Source organism: Antedon bifida, chromosome 8, assembly GCF_963402885.1.
Source record: "Antedon bifida chromosome 8, ecAntBifi1.1, whole genome shotgun sequence".
Taxonomy (NCBI): domain Eukaryota; kingdom Metazoa; phylum Echinodermata; class Crinoidea; order Comatulida; family Antedonidae; genus Antedon; species Antedon bifida.
In genome coordinates this window covers 23,332,958-23,351,727 of record NC_136233.1, presented here as the reverse complement: position 1 = coordinate 23,351,727, position 18,770 = coordinate 23,332,958, and the positions used below count along the sequence as shown (strand labels likewise).

Here is an 18,770-nt window from a genome sequence, read left to right as displayed (position 1 = left end):
CACATTATGTCCGAATGTTTTGCCTTAAAACGAAAGGAAGGAAAAAGTAAACCTTCTGGGTTGGTCTTGGTCAAGAAACATAAAAATGAAATTTTAAAAAATTTGGTATCGGACTCTGTTCTTGATGGGTACTCTCCTTTCATGTCCGATGGTTTTGTGTCTTTAATTGGAGATGATTTAAACCTCAAGCCAATTAGGATCCTTAGGGATACAGGTGCTTCTCAATCCTTGCTTTTAGAAGGTATTTTGCCATTATCTGATAGGTCCTCTACTGGGGATGATGTCTTTTTGCAAGGAATTGAATTAGGGTACTTTAACGTACCATTGCACAATATTGTTATTAAGTCCGATTTTATAAACGGACCTGTAGTAGTTGGGGTTCTAAAGGAACTTCCATTTATGGGCGTCACCTTTGTTTTAGGGAATGATTTAGCTGGGGCTATGGTAAAAGTGGACGAAACCACCCCAGATCCTAGTATGTTCCCTGTGTGTGCTATTACGCATTCTATTAGCCAGCAAATTGATGAGGTTATTTTAGGGGATACATTCCTTGCCTCTGAGTTTAATTCTCCCTCTGACGATACTTTGTTTACTGGCATTATGCCTTGTGTATGTTTGACTAAGGAGAAATTGATTGCTGAGCAGGTTGACGACTCTAATATTTATAAAAATGTCATATCAGAAGATAACTTGACTTCTGCTATATGCACTATTTCTGAAGATAACTTGACTTCTGTTTTATGCGCAAATTCTGAAGATAACTTGACTTCTGTTCTAAGCGCTACTGAACTAATTTCTATCACCCCTGCCACTAGGGTAGAGAGTGACTTAAACTTAAATGTCCACAATAATAATGGTGGTAACTATGATCTTAATACTGAGAGTTGTTTGAGACTTCAACATTCTGAGGTCCTTGCTAATTTGGATGCTAAGTTTGTTCATTTAACAGATGCTGAAAGGACAGAACTAACAAAATTGGTGCTTGAACATAACAGTTCATTTCCTGATGTACCTGTACAAGTCAATAATGATGATGATGATGCTAAGGTGCTTAAAGAACATCCTTATCATCTTAATATAATACAGCAGAACTATCTAAAACAAGATATTGAGTATATGCTCCAAAACGATATTATAGAACCAAGTTCTAGTCAGTGGAGTTCACCATGTGTGTTGGTTTTAAAGCCTGATGGTTCTTACCGATTATATACAGACTTTCGAAAGGTGAATGTAGTTCCAAAGGCGGATTCATACCCATTGAGACACATTAATGATTGTCTCTACAAATTGGGCAAATTTGATCTACTCAAAGGATATTGGCAAGTTTCTCTCATCGAACGTGTGAAGGACATATCAGCCTTTGTCACTAATGACGGACTCTACCAATACAAGCGAATGCTGTTTGGAATGCGGAATGCACCAGCCACATTTCAACGCCTCCTGAATAGTGTGATTGCAGACATCAATGGCTGCGAGGGCTACATAAATGATGTTATTGTCTACAGTGATACTTAGCAAGATCATGTTGAGAACATTTTTCAAGGAACTTTAAAAAATAAACAATTAACAAAATGTGAATTCAGCAGAGGAACTGTGAACTTGATATTATAATGTTGTACACAGATGTTTTTAAAGAATAAAATATTTTTCTGTGATTTTATATACAATTTTTACATTTTACTGTAATGTATATAAAAAGTATGTATGTACTGTATGCAAACTTTTTCTTTAAGGAGGGGTGTGTTAGGAGATACATTTATACTATTATATTATTATATTATTATCACTTTACCAGAGTATTATACTGTTTATATATAATATTGGCTGTAGACTAGACTAAAGTTCAGTAACCAGGTTGTTAGTAATTGTACCTATGAGACTGCTCATAACTCAAGTTGTCAGAGACACTTGTTTGATATTCCATATAAGGAAATTGTTACAACAACTTCATACTAAGATGATGATGTCATTTGAATTTCATCTTAAAACCAATTTCATCATCTTTAAGTTATTTGATGAGATCATTATGATCACCCCATATATCCTGCATAAGAATATAAATAGTGGTACATTAACCATATTTAATCAGTCCTAATACGAATACTGAGATAGCTAAACTAAATGCTGTTAAAGTCTATTGAAGTATCTAGAAGTCTGTTTGACTGTTTTGAACAACTGAAGTAAAGCTTTATATTAGGCTTGGGCTCAGCTATATTTGTAAGTCTTGAATTGCTTTATGTATTTTGATTGTGTGTTACCACCATCTTATACTTTGATAATTATTTTATATTATTAATTAATCTTTATCTTTATAATCATTTTAATTGATTTTGTTATCTTTTTGCTTTTCTGTTTGAAGAATAAAACGTAGATTAGATTATATAACTTATCCTTTGTATTGCCTATCTTCTGTTTGTGCCTTGCATGTAACAGTGATCCCCAATTTTTTAAACTTATTATGTAAGAAGATAAATTGTAGATATGAATTCATGCAGAATTGTTACCTCTCGGATGTTATGACGTCATTTTATGGCCACACGAATGTAAAATATAGGATTTTTGTATCTTTCGTTATTGCTCATCACATTCAACAGAGCGCATCTCACTTATACGTATTCCATTTTCCCCGAGATTTTAATATTGTCTAGGTCAATCAACTATCTTTTGCATAAGTTAAAAATATTATAATTTTTATGACGTCATCATGTCTAAAAATGTAAATAACTTGGGTCACTTATTTTCATCTTTACAGTAAATTTAAATCTGTTATATCTCGTCAGAATAAAAAGTGATAATCATGATTAAAACGTTTTCTGGAAGCTATTGGATTGTAGATACGAATTCATGTGAATATTTTGCCAATCGGGTGTTGTGACGTCATCATATGGCCAGTTGAATTCAAAAAGTCATATTGTCAAATCTTACGTAAAAGTTCATTGCGTTTAAACGAGAGCGCATCTCACTTTTACGTGCCCAAAATTCTTCAAACTTGTATTAATGTGATTATTTAGATAATTATCTTCTAAAATTGTTATCTTTATATGTCAATTTGATGACGTCATCGTGTTCATAATTGGATTTAAAAGATGGGTCTCGTAATTTCGTCTATGCTACACTGTATATAACATACAGTGTATTCTGTAAATACTGTAATATGCTGTATGCTACAAAATAGGTACAATTCAGCACTTTAAACATACTTAATTCATGTCAACGGATGGCATAATAATTGTCGAAGTTCATATAGTTTAAAGTATGTGCATGTTGCGTTTGCGCGGATAACCCGAACTCGTCAAAGTGACGAGTTCAAATCTAGTTTCTGTATTATTCTTTCTTTCTGTCAATTTTGTGTCTCGCGTAACTCAAAAACGTGTAAACATAACATTTTATAACTTTGTCAAAATGTGGGCATTCACGTGAAATTGTGCACCTCCTATTGTGAATGACGTCAGAGTTGCGCAACATGACTTACGCGCGTTTTTATGAATTTCGCGTATTTAACATAGATCGAAAACCATATAACAATTTAAATTGAAACTTAACAAAAGTTTAATTTATATCTTGCGCTAACTGACTGTTAAAAAAAATGGCATGTTGCACACAAAGTTACGCACGCACGCGCGTACAAAATTTCAAAATGCGAAAAATCAATTTCTAATCAACTTTCTACGCGTTTCATGTCATTTTAAACAGTCGTTGTTTCTAAACTAAACGGTAAAAGTTATTTTTATTACATATTCTGGAAGATGATAAGATGTAGATATGGAATCATGCATTAATAATTATGGCTAACCGGACATTGTGACGTCATCGTATGGCCACGCGAATATAAAATATAGGATTTTTGTATCTTTCGTCATAGCTCATCACATTTAATAGAGCGCATCTCCACTTATCCGTTTTCCATTTTCACCTCAATTTTTATGTTATCTAGGTCAATCAACAATTTAAAAAAAAATGTTTATGACGTCATCACGTCTAAAAATGTAAATAACGGGGGTCACTTATTTTCATCTTTACGGTAAATTTCAATCTGTTATAGCTCGTCAAAATAAAAAGTGATAATCATGATTACAACTTTTTCTTGAAGCTATTGGATTGTAGATACGAATTCATGTAAACATTTTGCCAATCGGATGTTGTGACGTCATCGTATGGCCAGTTGAATAAAAAAAGTCGTATTTTCATCTTTTGCGTCATAGTTCATCACATTTAAAAGGGCGAGAATCTATATTTTACGTATTCAAATTTTCTTTCTACACGTTAATATGTTGTTGCTGAGATAATGTCCTTCCGAAATTGCTATCTTAGTGTTTCATTTTGATACCGTCGCCATGTTAAAAATAGGAATAAACGGGGGGTCCCGTAATTTCACCTATTCTACACTGTATGTAATATGTATACAGATTATACTGTTTGCACTGTATATACTATATACAAAATTGACAGAATTCAGCACTAACAGCATATCATATTCTTCAGTTCAGGTCATAATGCCATATTATTATATTAACACATGACGAGCGCGCGGCGTTTGTCGTGCGGATAACTAACTCGTCAAAGTGACGAGTTCAAATCTAGTTATGATTTAGATTTTGAAGCGATTTTGAATGACATTCAATGTGAACGAATTTTGAATGTGACCGTTTTATAGTGAGTAGAGCCTCTGAATTTTTGTATTTTTAATTTTGTTTAAAACAAAGTATCGTAAGCTAATTTCCTGTTTATAAAAATGTAAACAAAATATGGTTTTGGGGTGTAGTGGTAATACCCTATTGTCCTTGAAGCGTCACAATGAGTACGATAAATCTAATCTGGTGACAGGATAGCATTCAATACCTGTGCGCGAGTTTGGTTGCAACAATATTTAATTTTTGTTTTTAAATGTTAATGTTACGAGTTAAAAAGAACACTGTAATTTGATCATCTTAATGATTCAATATATTTGACATGAACTGAAGTTCAACAATATGCGGAAGTAAACATATATCAACTCATATAACAAGAACAATCAATAAGTATACAAAACGTTAGAGTGTGGTAGAGAGTACGAGACAATAATAGTGAAACAGTTATCTGCACCTTTGATTTCCTTTTCATACAAATTCGCACCCATATATTTTTTGGCCGTAAGAAACAATCGCAGGTAGTTAATTCTCTGGACATTCACCGGCAAAAAGTAAGTTGTACATGCTTTTAGATGCAAGATGTTTTATCAAATTATTTTCAATTGTTTTACTGAATGTTTGGATACTTTAGATAATTTGGGATAAACGAACAATAAGCCTACGTTACAGCATGATCTAGAGGAAGTAACAATTGTAATTGGCTTGACAATTCACAGTCCTGACACTGTAAATAATGAATATTTTCTGTGAGGTAATTTCCCGACTGTAAAATCAACGATGGGTATGACCAACTTTCCTCATTCACATCCTTTTAGAAAGATATAACTTGTAAAGAAATCCTGTCTAGTGTGGTAATGATAGTAGAGGTCCGAACATGAATATGAACTTCGGCATTAGAAGTCACGATATTTAACTGTTAATTCTGACATAGGCGAGCACAATGCAAAAACTTCGGTACAAATCTCCGCCATGGATACCTACCTTATCTATCTCAGATGTACCGCGAAACGTAGATTTGATAACATTAGTTTTCACATCGATGCTATTGTTCCATATTTCTATCTTAGGAAGATATTATAAAGGGTTTTATAAGAATTTTTTTGATTTCAACAGTAGATTTTCAATTCTTCGCGGTCAAAGTAATTTCCGGGTTTACGATAAGTTCACCTTGCAACAACCTGGTTTCAACTATTTTCTCTCTTTTATACACAAGGGAGCAGTTAAAATAATAGATTTGACCCTAAAGGTGACTGGAAACAGGCACTTTCAATCAATCAATACAGTGTCCTTTTGGAAGACGAAAAAAAAAATAGTAGCTAACAGCTAACAGATAGTAGGACTGGAGCTTAGGTTGGCCATAGTCATAGCCATTTCAGTTTTTTGTTTATTTTAAAACATACCGCGCGTGTGTGAAGGTACAGTAGTTAAAAAATAGAAATTATACTGCAAATTAATAAAGATCAAATTTAATATACGCCATAAAGAATCGGAATATATTGTGGGGAATAGTATTATAAAATTACATAGGGAGATTTGATGATAAAACATTTTGTTTAAAATAGAGTGAAATCCCGATCGATAGCTGAGTTTTATTGAGTAAGCTGGCAGGAATAACTGTAGCCCATGTTGCAAGCCGTAATGTCTTCTTTCTTGGGCCCACTCTGTCACGGCAGTTAGTTTCAAAAGATGTTTAAATTAAATAATGTATTAATAATTATTAGGATGGTATTTATTTGAATAAACGCCTCTCCAATAAAACATCACTTTGAATAATAATACCGCCCCCTCCCCCCACCAACCCAACTATCTAATAAACGTCCATCCACATTTATAATAACACAATTATACTATTTGTAGTAGAATTTATCGCACTGTTATCTACAATTTACCAAGCATTTGTTATTTTTTTTTACCACTTTTCATATCTATTAGAGGATTTCATTTGATTATAAATGTTACCATATTATTAAAACTAAAAAATTTAACATATATCCCTCGAATAAGCACCTCCCTCAAATGAACTCCGCCTCCCCAAAGGGCCCTACCAAACAATAAAAACTATACTTTAAAATGTTATTAATCATCTAAAACACTGTGAAACAAAGTAGTTTAGTTTTACGAATGTCAAGCATTTCAATAATGGTAACCGACAGAAAACGTACAAGGAGAACATTATCATTCCGAGAACCATCGTCTACACTTCCTAGAGGGGGAGCGAGCGAAGCGAGCTCACCTTCTAGTAAGCCAAATTATGATGGGTTGAATAGGCCTAATTGTATTCATAGTGAAATTCATTCAATACGTACGTATAATTATACATACAGAAACTTATGAATTTCAATATAACAAATAATTTTACTAGTAGAGAAGGAAGAAAAAGCAAACAGATGGAACCCCTGAATCACAATGCAAAGTATTGTACAATTTTAATATCATTTAATATCTTTTATCATTACCTAAAAAGTCAGTATTTACATTGTCCAAAACATTAGTGTCCGAGAGTATGCACAGAGATCGAATCCCTTATTTGGTATAGCACACCCATGGCACTGTGAGATTAGTATAGCAACCAACATGTACAGATTTAAAACAGAATTTAAATTTCACCCCCCAGTGAGAGCAGTTATGCCAAGTTTAAAGGGGGATTCTGGGTTTAAAATTGCTTTTAAATATCGTTTATTTATTAAATAAAAAATATTATAACAATATAGACATGTTAGAATGAAGAAGTAATGACGAGAAATTAAAAAAATTAAATTTTATATACATTTTAGGGTAAATTCATGGAAAGTCTGTTTTTCAGCAGCTTAGGGAAGCTCATTAATATTCATGAGATATTCACAAAATCACGTCATCAGTGGATTCCAAACTCGCGACGTCAAGCTTGTACGTTGTGTTTGTCAACTTGCATCTCTAGCTCTCTCCCCTGTCAAACGACGACCACCCGATCATTGTGAAATACATTTTTTGTAGATTTTCTAAGCTAGGCCTAAAGTGTAATAATAACCGTAATAGCATATATTTATTTGACATTTAATGAAATACAACATTTACTAGTAGTACAGATTTACGGAGTCATAAATTATACTATTTTTATACCTCGAATAGTACAGATCGTATATCGGCTTCACGTACTAGGCTAGGCCTAGCCTAAATCATTTTATTCATGGGTGAGAGCCATTTCTGACTAGGGATTCCATGCCACGATGGCTACGTTAAAACATTGGGGCCATCATGGGCCTAGCTAGCCTACTACTAAACGATTGGCCCATAAATAACAAAACTCAGTGGATTCCACACCCATCCTATCAACCAAACTCCTAAACAATCTAAGCCTAAAACGTTCTACAAAATCGGCTGTAAATATTGAGGCAAAACGAGGTCCGATCGCCTTCCGCACGTATGGTGTCCCGATCGTCTAATAAGTAGGCCTAAAATAGGCCTAGTTTACTCTCCAAAAAAGCGGATACTGCATCAAGCAAGTAGACCAGGTAGTAGGAAGGAGACCTAGCCGATCCGGCCCAGTTAAAAATTGAGCTAGCTAGTGTAGTAGACCCTATGCGAATTGATACTACCAGGCCTTTTACTATAGGCTACACTTTTTAAAATTAGCAATACTTATGTTTACAAATATTCCAACTCTCTCATTCGAGCTATATTATCTATACCATTCCGGTAGGTCGAGTCGACCTTCAATCAAATACTGTACATCGTTCATGTTGTGATTATAGACGGGGTATACTCGACCCGACCAGTTTGGTATTGTATATTGTATCTGCTTATCACGTGACGATGCCAGGCATGGGCAGAGAGTGAGCACGTGTATCGTCGTCTCGCTCTCCTCGCTCAGGAATGTATACGTTACGCTTCATTGATTTTGAAAGCTTTCTTCCCTAAGTCAGTGCGAAAATCGGCAAACGTAAAGTGCAAACATATCTAATTTTTCACTGTTTTGATGGATTTTCATAAAAAATTGACTTTATAAATGGGAAGACCGACTAAAATTACATCAGATAAGTATAATTTTACAAAAGTAATTGATATGGTTAATGATAACGAGTCGTCGGAAGATTGACCATTTCACGAATTTCCTATTCTGTAACCACAGTGTGATTTTGCCGTAGCTGCACTTGTAATCTGGCCTCATTTCACAGCCTTCGTTCTGCTTCACTGGGCGCTTATATAAATTGAAACTTTTACCGTTCAAGAGACAAACAAATATATTTTACATTTTTTGCTATTCATTTTAAACCCGGAACCCCCCTTTAAACTGATTTCAGTTGGCATCTTCCATTATTAGGGGATTAATCACCGGAATGTCAGACTATACATGAACATTTCCATATTTATTTAAACCTTTTTACACCACCAATACCATCCTAAAACACACCTCACTAGCATCTTAATTTTGGTGCAATGGAGGGTTGGGAATTTCACAATGGATGATTAAGTGAAGTTTTGACCCAGTTTTTTTAAAAGCAAATTGTCATAAGAAAAGTATTTAAGGTATCTGTAAATATTTAGCTTTCCTTAAGGAAACAATGAATGATTGACAACTATAATAACCAAAGTGAACAAATAATTGAGAATAGGTGAACATTCTTTTTTTTCAATGCTACTGCTACTAAATAGTTGGTGAGTTTTAAAATTTAAATAAAAATAAAGACACGTCACACTGTGTTTTCAACATATATATTACATAGCCTATGTAAATACGCGAACGTGATTGGTTGAAACTGCATCACATGACTACCGCTGCGAGGATCGTAAATCGTATATATCCTCGAGAACGATGATATTGACTGAGTAATTTTCGCGTAATTATCGTGTCCCTGTCATTAATCATATAAATTCTCGAGTACGATGATATTGACTGTGTAATTTTCGTGTGGCCGGCAACACTCGCGTTTGCCGATAAATAAACAAAAGTCATCTACTGGGTCTTGAACTCGCGATGAAATTGCGCTGCGCCACAGAACTTGCTGAAAGAAATTAATAACTAAACTATTTAAACTATGCATACATAGCGCCCTCATTTGTTATTAGTCCTCCCTAGATGTGATGAAAGACCGTTTGTGATTGGTTAATACTCACAGTAGTAACCAGTACGCGCGCGACGCACTGAACATCCGGTGATTCGGCTCGATCGAAGAAGACAAATTATTATTTATTTGGCCGACCTGATAATAATATTATTATTATTAATGTAGGCTTATTGATGGAAATTCTTCTGTTATTATTTAAACGACCTAGGCTAGTGAATATTTTATTGCCAAGGAATCATTAATTAGTAATTATCTGTATATTATTCTTCGAAAGGTAAGGTGTCTGGGCAGCTTGTTTACATACAATACAAAAAGGAGGCCTGGCCCTAGCCTAGCTACCCGACCCAGCAGATATTCTACTTGTTGTTGGCTATGTAATATAACAGATATCGCCTTTTATATCGGTAAAATATAAGATTAGACATCCCCTCGGGAATGATATTAAGTTCTTGGGAATTATATATTCCCTCGAACATAATATTATTCCCTCGGGGATGTCAAATTGAACCTCTAAGCAGTCAATATCTGTATAATAATTATCAGTATTTTCTAAAGTTTCAAAATATGATTATTATGTTCGAGACCCTCCCCGCCCTTTGATCCCTCCAAAAATCGGTCGGAGTCATGTCCTAGGAGCACACATGGGTATTATTGGTATTAGCCATTTTTTTATTGATTAAGATCCTCGAAGCATTAATAATAATAACATCAGCTATATGCAAGACTTAAATCAGACTCTGATATAAATTTGAGATAGTTGTTAGATCATAAGATTGATCTCATAAAATGAGAAGATTTTGATATCATACTGATATATAAATTGTATCATAGTATATCATAGTATGATACATTTATGATACCATAATGATATCATGTTTATATCATGTCTTGACTGGGACGTTCCACCATAAACAAAATGATATCAGTAAAATGACCATATCCTGTATTATATATTAATTTAATAAATGATTATTTACCTCAACCATCAATGTTAGTACTGCATGCCACTTTTTCTATTGAGTAAAGGCCTATACGCGTGCCTTAAGTAAACGATTGCATGTAATTAGAACACAGATAACAACAAATAAAATACCACCAAGAGTGCGTGCTCACCTGTATGCAAATTACGACATAAAGAGAGAAAGTTAGCACTACTCATGGATTAATGAATAGTCCATTTATTAATCCATGCACTACTGCAACCATGGGGATTCGGTTCAACTTTCTGAAAAGTCATCAAGTTTTAATAATTAAAAAAAATTACCTGATGAACAGACGGATAAACAATATAAAAGAACAAATATATGGAATGAACGTATGACGGACAAACGACGAAAAACGAAAGTGCTAACTTTCTCTCTTTATGTCGTAATGTCGAAGAAAATATACTAATGGATGAATGAATACACGAAGTAATGATGGTACAACCATTGGTGAACAAACGGATAAACAATACACAAATGAACAAACGAACACAAAAATGAACGAGTGAGAGAACGAAAATATTAATAATTATTTAAATAATACTATGTTTGCCTTTAATATCTTCCCGATATTGATTACCTATGTTTTTGCTCGTCTTTTTTTTATAAATATTTATAGGCCTAAGCCAAACTAAAAATAATTAATATGTTCTATAGGCCTATATTCTTATTTTTATTTATTTATTTTTTTTGGTGGTGTGGGGCGGTTGGGTTGAAGTAATCGAAATTAAATTTCTGAAAATCAAGCAAATATACACTTGTAATATCTTTTTTTTAAATACCTCCATTGTAATAGTAAGCTATATTTTTTACAATTATAGAGAAAGCCACATGAAAGTATAAACCCTTTTATAACAAGAAATATTTCTTACAAAAAAACGCCGCTCGACATTTTAACATTAATCATTGTTCTTTTGATTAATTTATGATTAATTATTAAAAAGATGTCCTTTAATTGCAAAAATACATACAAATCATAGATAGTTCTTTAATTATGAATCACATGCCCATTTTTTCACTAGTTAATTGTATACACAGCATTTGAAAGAATGTGTACCTTTCCAACAATGTATTATTTGCCAACAAATAATAATCTACTAATTCAAAACTGGCATTTAAAAATGGTCAATTTTGAACTTCAACTGGAGCCTGTTTGTGTGTGACCTCAACCTGTACTGTAGGCATGCAACTGAATACCCTCTAGAGACAACGTGACTTCACGGTGGTACAAGTGATAACATTCTTCCACAGTCTGTTGATTCGCGTCAACCAATCGAAGGGCGAGAATCCAAAATCTTTCAACCGTGAGCCCTCATAGACTCTCTTTCCCAGACGTTCAGCAGCTGGGACCTATCAATTATAGTCAAGTTTACAAATTCGCAAAACTGTCAGCCTTAGATACTAAAGCTACCGCTATGAAACAGCTTATTAATGAATATGTCCTCCTGGGACATAGCTGGCTAGAGCCGCGGCGAGAAAAAAATCATGTGAAATTGCAGTAAAAGGACTCAATTGTTACAAACTGTTAGATGTGTATACAAGTTGACTTATTTATAAGTATTGATAATTGAGTAAGAAGTAAATTGTTATAAAAGACTGGGCAAAAATAATGCTTTGTTTCGGGATGTTCTTTGTTGGAATGCTAATTGGTGCCATTGTAATGTGTATTGGAATGCTTGTCTACAATAGGTACAAGATGAGAGGTTTGTCGCTTTATCTTTAGATTTGACACATTTGTAATACATGTCAGAAATCTCACCCTTTCCTGGTCAGACCATGGTCGGTATTGAGCCCGATTGTTAGAACACAATAGACACACTGTGGTTTCACAGAATACGATTGCAACTTTAAAAAGCCCAGTACAAAGTTTGTTACAGATTGCACAATACTTTGCAAAATATTGAACTTCCTTGTAGGGATGTACTAAAAATTTAGTACACACCAGCGGAATTTAATGTACAAGGAGTGAAATATTTCATTTTTATTTCCTCTTTTATGAAGAAGTTTCATATGTTGCATGATCAATCAACTTGTTCTTATATGGTTGTTCTGTTACGTTCGCAGACGCTATCCTAGCTAACAAGTTTATGTTAAAACAAGGCCAACAGCCATAAGTCGCGTGCTCTCAGAAAAAAATGAACTTTCAAAAAGTAATGTACTTTAAAACTTTCCTGTACATCAAAACAGTTCAAAAAGTACAGAAAAGCGATAAAACGCATAGTGATACCGGACCGACAGACAGACCGACAGACCGACCGACCGACATAGTGAACTATTGAGTCATGTACTGTTTGGTTTTGGAAACGTTTTGGTTAAACGGATAATAGCAATAGCTATTCAATCGTGTGTCTATCAACATATTACAAACTCAGGATGTTAATGCATCTATTCAATAAACATGATTATAAACTAAAAGGTAATTAAATGCATAAAAGTAAATGTCGCAAAGCGGAAATCAAAAATAAATGTATAATACAATAGTCTCAATTCTACAATCACACTCCAATTGTCTCTAGGTCAATCAATACTAAGAGTGTACTGCCATCTAGTAAATGACCCACATTTACCAGAATCGTCCTGATACACTCATAAAATTAAAAGTATTAGCAAAAGAAAGTAAATTTTTGGGAGAGAACAATGTGTGATTGCAGAACCTTACTTTACAGCAATAAACATTTACCGCAATTGTAAATGGCATTACAATAATAACAAAATCAAAATATAACGTAATATAACTAATCTAAAGCATCCAGCCAATGCAAACATGCGTAAACCTAATCTTCAATAAGTTTAAATTAAGTTATTATTATCAAATTTGATATAACATAAAATAATATTATTGATAGTTCTTACCTAGTTGCCCAGCAAGTGGCAAAAACACTTCCTGACTTAGTCGACTCCGCCTAAGGCTAAGACCCTTGGCGTTAGACCGTTTTAGCGTACAACGTTACTAGCAAGGTCACATTACAAAACGAGGGTGTCACGAAACCTAAGACCCCATAAGACCTACGATCACGAACCAAGACCTAAGGGTATGTTCAGATCTATGGAGTTTGCTTTCGTATCGCAAGCAATGTCATATTATAATTGCGTCGTAAGAGCAAAGTGTTTTACTCCATGATTACTTACTTACTTGATGTTTACTCCATTATGTTGGTTTCAGGGGGAGTTTCCTATTCCCACCTGCATCAATTTGACTCCAAATTAATTCAACTAACTTTATTCAGAATACCACACCTTATAATTAGGCCTCATAAGTACTTTTATGAAAGAGATTCACATAAAAAGTAACAAATAAATACTTGGTATTATTTATAAATAAAAATTGGTGATTTTACAGACGTGTTTCTTGACAATACTCAACTTTCAATATTTTCGTTTTTATGGAGCGCCAAAAGAGCAACAATAATTTTATTATTTATTTATTTATTTTATGTCTTTAGCCAATGTGGCCAAGGATTACCAATTACCAATAGTGAATTAATCACTGTCCTATCAGATAGGTGGTAATCCCCCTGATACAGGGGCTATTGTGTGAACCAGTTCACCGGGGTAACCCCCTACTCTTTTCGAATAATGAACTGGGTTCTTTAGTACACACAGGTTATAACTGTGTACACTGGACCTACGGTTTATAGTCCTTATCCGAGAAGACTTGTTCCACCACCAGAACTAGGAACGAGTCGGCCTCGAACCCTTGCCGATGTTGTTGGCTCTTTAGGTACGGTAAACGGCGCCCCTGCCTTAACCGCTCGGCCATAATGACTCGCTCAAATAATAGAGGGCTAAAAACTCGGAATGGAATACGTCTACATTTAATGCATTTATTGGTGAAAATGCACGTTTAATTTGTTCAATATAGTTTGTCAATTTGTCAATAAAAATGCTGTAATATGTTACTGCTGATACTTTTCTATTTTCAAAGAATATTAATCGATCTTAAAATCAGCATCTTTACTTATACGCTATACTAGGCCTAGCCTAGTCATAAGGGCGACCTATAAGGGAATGATGAATTTGTCGATTTTATTCTTAAAGTTAACGAAACCGTGTAAAGTATCAACAGTAACATTTTATTTGTATTGACAGTGACAGAATATATTGAATTGAACATGATTTTCACCAAAAATGAGTTAAATAGATGGATTCAACATAGTTTTTAGCCCTCTATTAATGTTGCTCTTTTGGCGTTCCATAGAAACAAAAAATATTGAACATAGTCTAAATTCGCATGAGAAAAACGTATGTAAAATCATCAATTTATTTAAAGAATTTATTGTTATTTATTGATTCTTCTTCATCTAATTCTAGGTGTGATATTCAGGATAAAGTTGGTTAACAAACACTTTTGCGATACGAAAGCATAACTCCATGGATCTAAACATACCCTTAGGTATTGGGTCTTAGTAGACCGGCAGCCAAGCGCATTTCGATCAAGCGAACAAGGTACCAATATCCGAGTACAGGAATATTTATTACGTAACACAATATATCAATATATTAACGTCTGCCGGGGTCCCCCTGTTGGGTGTGCCCCCTGGAGCACCAAATAAGGGTCAGAAAAATGGGCTAGATCATGTTTTGGAGATACCACATAAAAGCAACTTAGAATTAACAAACATACTCTACTAAGTATAAAAAGTGCATTGCCAGACAAATTATCCACTGTATTAGCCCCGCCAGACACGCCCAAAAGGGTCACTAAATTTGGGCTAGATCATGTTTTGGAGATACCAAATAAAATCAACCTAGAATTAACAAACATACTCTACTAAGTATAAAAAGTACATTGCCAGACAAATTATCCGCCGTATATGTCCCGCCAGACACCCCCGAAAGTTTCCCCCTGTTAACACCGTGATATAATTGGGCCAAAATAAATATGGAAAGTACCACATGAAACCAAGTTTAAATGACTAGGTACATTTAACAGAGTACATAATGACCCCTGCCAGACAAATTATCCACTGTATTAGCCCCGCCAGACACGCCCTAAGGGGTCCTAAATTTGGGCTAGATCATGTTTTGGAGATACCAAATAAAATCGACTTAGAATTAACAAACATACTCTACTAAGTATAAAAAGTGCATTGCCAGACAAATTATCCGCCGTATATGTCCCACCAGACACCCCCAAAAAGTCGACCCTGTGGACACTGACTTATTTAAGATACTATTCAACAATAAAAATGCGGCGTCAAGATCAAAGAAGTAGGGGTATCTTGATGACAATACGTAAGTATTTGTAATCAAACTAAACACTATACTAACTGTAGAACCTGAGCTGAGTTTGTGTTTCGTCTACCTCTACCAACCTCACAGTATAGTTTAGGTGAGTAAAGCCTGGGGTAAAATGATCCGATATAGGCTTATATCGGTACTGGCACTTCACTGTGGTTGTCATTGATCCCGAGAGAGCGTAATTAATTTTAAATACTGTATATGATAACTGAAAAAAAGGATAGGATTATACTATACTTTTATATTAAGGTTTGATAGGGACATTATACACTGTGTTAATTGATACTGTCAGTGGCTGATCTATGGGGGGGGGGGGGGGGGAGGGCGGGCGGTGTTGGCCACGAAAGTGGCAAACGAGGTGCGTAGCACCGAGTGGGGGAGGGTTTGGGAGGCTCCGAGGCTCCGAAAAAATTTGAAAAAAATAGATGCTTACACACTGTTTAATAGGCTAGATAAACTGTTTCCATCACACTTAATAACAAATATTACATAATGTAAATTTAAATAAATCCTTCCTAAATACTGTACGGATCTTTTTCGACGAACTAATAATAAACTTTGATCGAAAACCTTATATAAACCTTAAAATAAAATGAACATTTGGTAATGCGGTACTCCGAAAATGCCTCGATAGTGCATGTGTTGTGTACCGTGTTTTGGTGGTCTGTTAACCACAGAAGGAACATTGATTGAATTCTTCAGTAGACTGGCTTCTGACGATGAACCAGACCAGAGAATAGCAGAAGAGTTTGTCTGTTCCATGTATGGCTCAAAGGGTGATGTCAAAGATGTCAATGATGCCAGGTTCATAAATCTGTGTCAGATGAGGGGGAGAATGGATCAGGTACTATCATCACATTTCATAAAAAGGAAAATAATGAATCCATAACAGCAACCTAAACTACAATACTGTATTTCATTATAAGTGTTCTTGTCTGTGGATGATTAACACAAAGTAGCATTAATTAAAAATATTATTACCAGTGATGAACAAGATTTAAAATGAATTTAACACATTGATAACTAATCATCTATATTATCTTAATTTGTTTTAGGAGAACCCAATGTCCAACGTGAAGAAAGTGGACTGAGCACTTCTAACAAATTGCAAAGGCACATATTTTTATCAGCATTCTGTGGGGAAATGCCGACTCTGCACATCCAGGACATCCTCTCGGATGGAAGGAAAGCAACGGATGCTATATTCCTGACTGGTATTTGGGACATGCAATGCCAGATTCTCTTTTTCACGAAGAGGAAGATGTTACAGTGAATATCCAGAGTGTCCAGCCAGATGTTGCTGCTAAGTATGACGATGATGATGACGATTCATCTTTCGAAATTGCTTGGAGTGATGATTCAGATGATTCAGAAAGTGAAACAGAGAATTGACATTAATATCAATAATCATGAAGACATTTTAATAGCGACTTTACTCACTCATGTAAAATCTATGGCCCTCCATTTCTAAAATAATTTACTTTTATTTATAATGAAAGAAACTTTTAATCCAGTCCAATTTTGAATGAATGTATTTTGATTTATTATGTATTTTATCCTACGATCTGCCGCTGGCCGGCCTTACGCATATTAACATTTGACAGAGTCATTGCGTTATTGCTTGCTTTGTGAATGTAGGTACCTACCGTAATCATTTCATTTTAAACATGGTTCATGTACTGTATTTTAGCCCAATTTATCACAATGTTCAAGGGGAAAACATTTTGTGAATACTGTATAGGCCTATGACAGGTCATACAGTGGGTATGTGTCGGGCAAAATACTTTTTATACTTTGTTAATGTCGGGCAAAATACTTGTTATACTTTGTTTGTTAATTTTAAGATGATTGTATGTTGTATCCAATGTTTGATCTAGCCCAAATCTGGGGACCCCTTTGTTATGAATGTAGGGAGGGGGTGGGGGGTGTTATGAAGGCCTTGTGCAGATCATGCAAATAATTTGGCTAAATACTAGTGTGTTTAGAATAGAGTGTGTTTGTTTGTTGGTATCTCCGTTACCTGATCTAGCCCAAAGTTAGGACCACTTTGGGTGTGTCTGGCGGGGCTAATACAGTGGATAATTTGTCTGGCAGGGGTCATTCTGTACTCTGTTAAATGTACCTAGTCATTTAAACTTGGTTTCATGTGGTACTTTCTATATTTATTTTTGCCCAATTATATCACAGTGTTAACAGGGGGAAACTTTCGGGGGTGTCTGGCGGGGCATATACGGCGGATAATTTGTCTGCAGTGTACTTTTTATACTTAGTAGAGTATGTTTGTTAATTCTAAGTTGATTTTATTTGGTATCTCCAAAACATGATCTAGCCCAAATTTAGTGACCCTTTTGGGCGTGTCTGGCGGGGCTAATACAGTGGATAATTTGTCTGGCAATGCACTTTTTATACTTAGTAGAGTATGTTTGTCAATTCTAAGTTGCTTTTATGTGGTATCTCCAAAACATGATCTAGCCCATTTTTTTACCCCTTATTTGGTGCTCCAGGGGGCACACCCAGCAGGGGGACCCCGGCAGACGTCCATATATTGATATATTGTGTTACGTAATAAATATTCCTCTACTCAGATATTGGTACATTGTTCACTTGATCGAAACGCGCTTGGCTGCCGGTCTATAGGTTTCGTGATCGAGGTCTTAGGGGGTCTTAGCTTTCGTGATCTTAGGTTTCGTGACACCATACAAACCGCAGAGAAAAAATGAGGTGTTCAGACCCATAGCGTGCGATTATCGTTACAACGGAAGTGCGTCACTCAGGTTGTTTCTAGTTGCATATTCGTGTGCTCTTACCCACGTGTTTCATCATTATTTCCACTGTATAGGCCTAGATTTTAGCGCTACAAAATTAGGACAAAA

At 35.0% G+C, this 18,770-nt stretch overlaps 1 protein-coding gene across 1 annotated transcript in view; it reads left to right on the top strand.

Moving 5' to 3' along the window:
* Positions 1 to 18,770, top strand: part of LOC144849911 (uncharacterized) — a 76,053-nt gene that overhangs the window by 42,752 nt on the left and 14,531 nt on the right. The gene's annotated exons all lie outside the window — the stretch shown is intronic.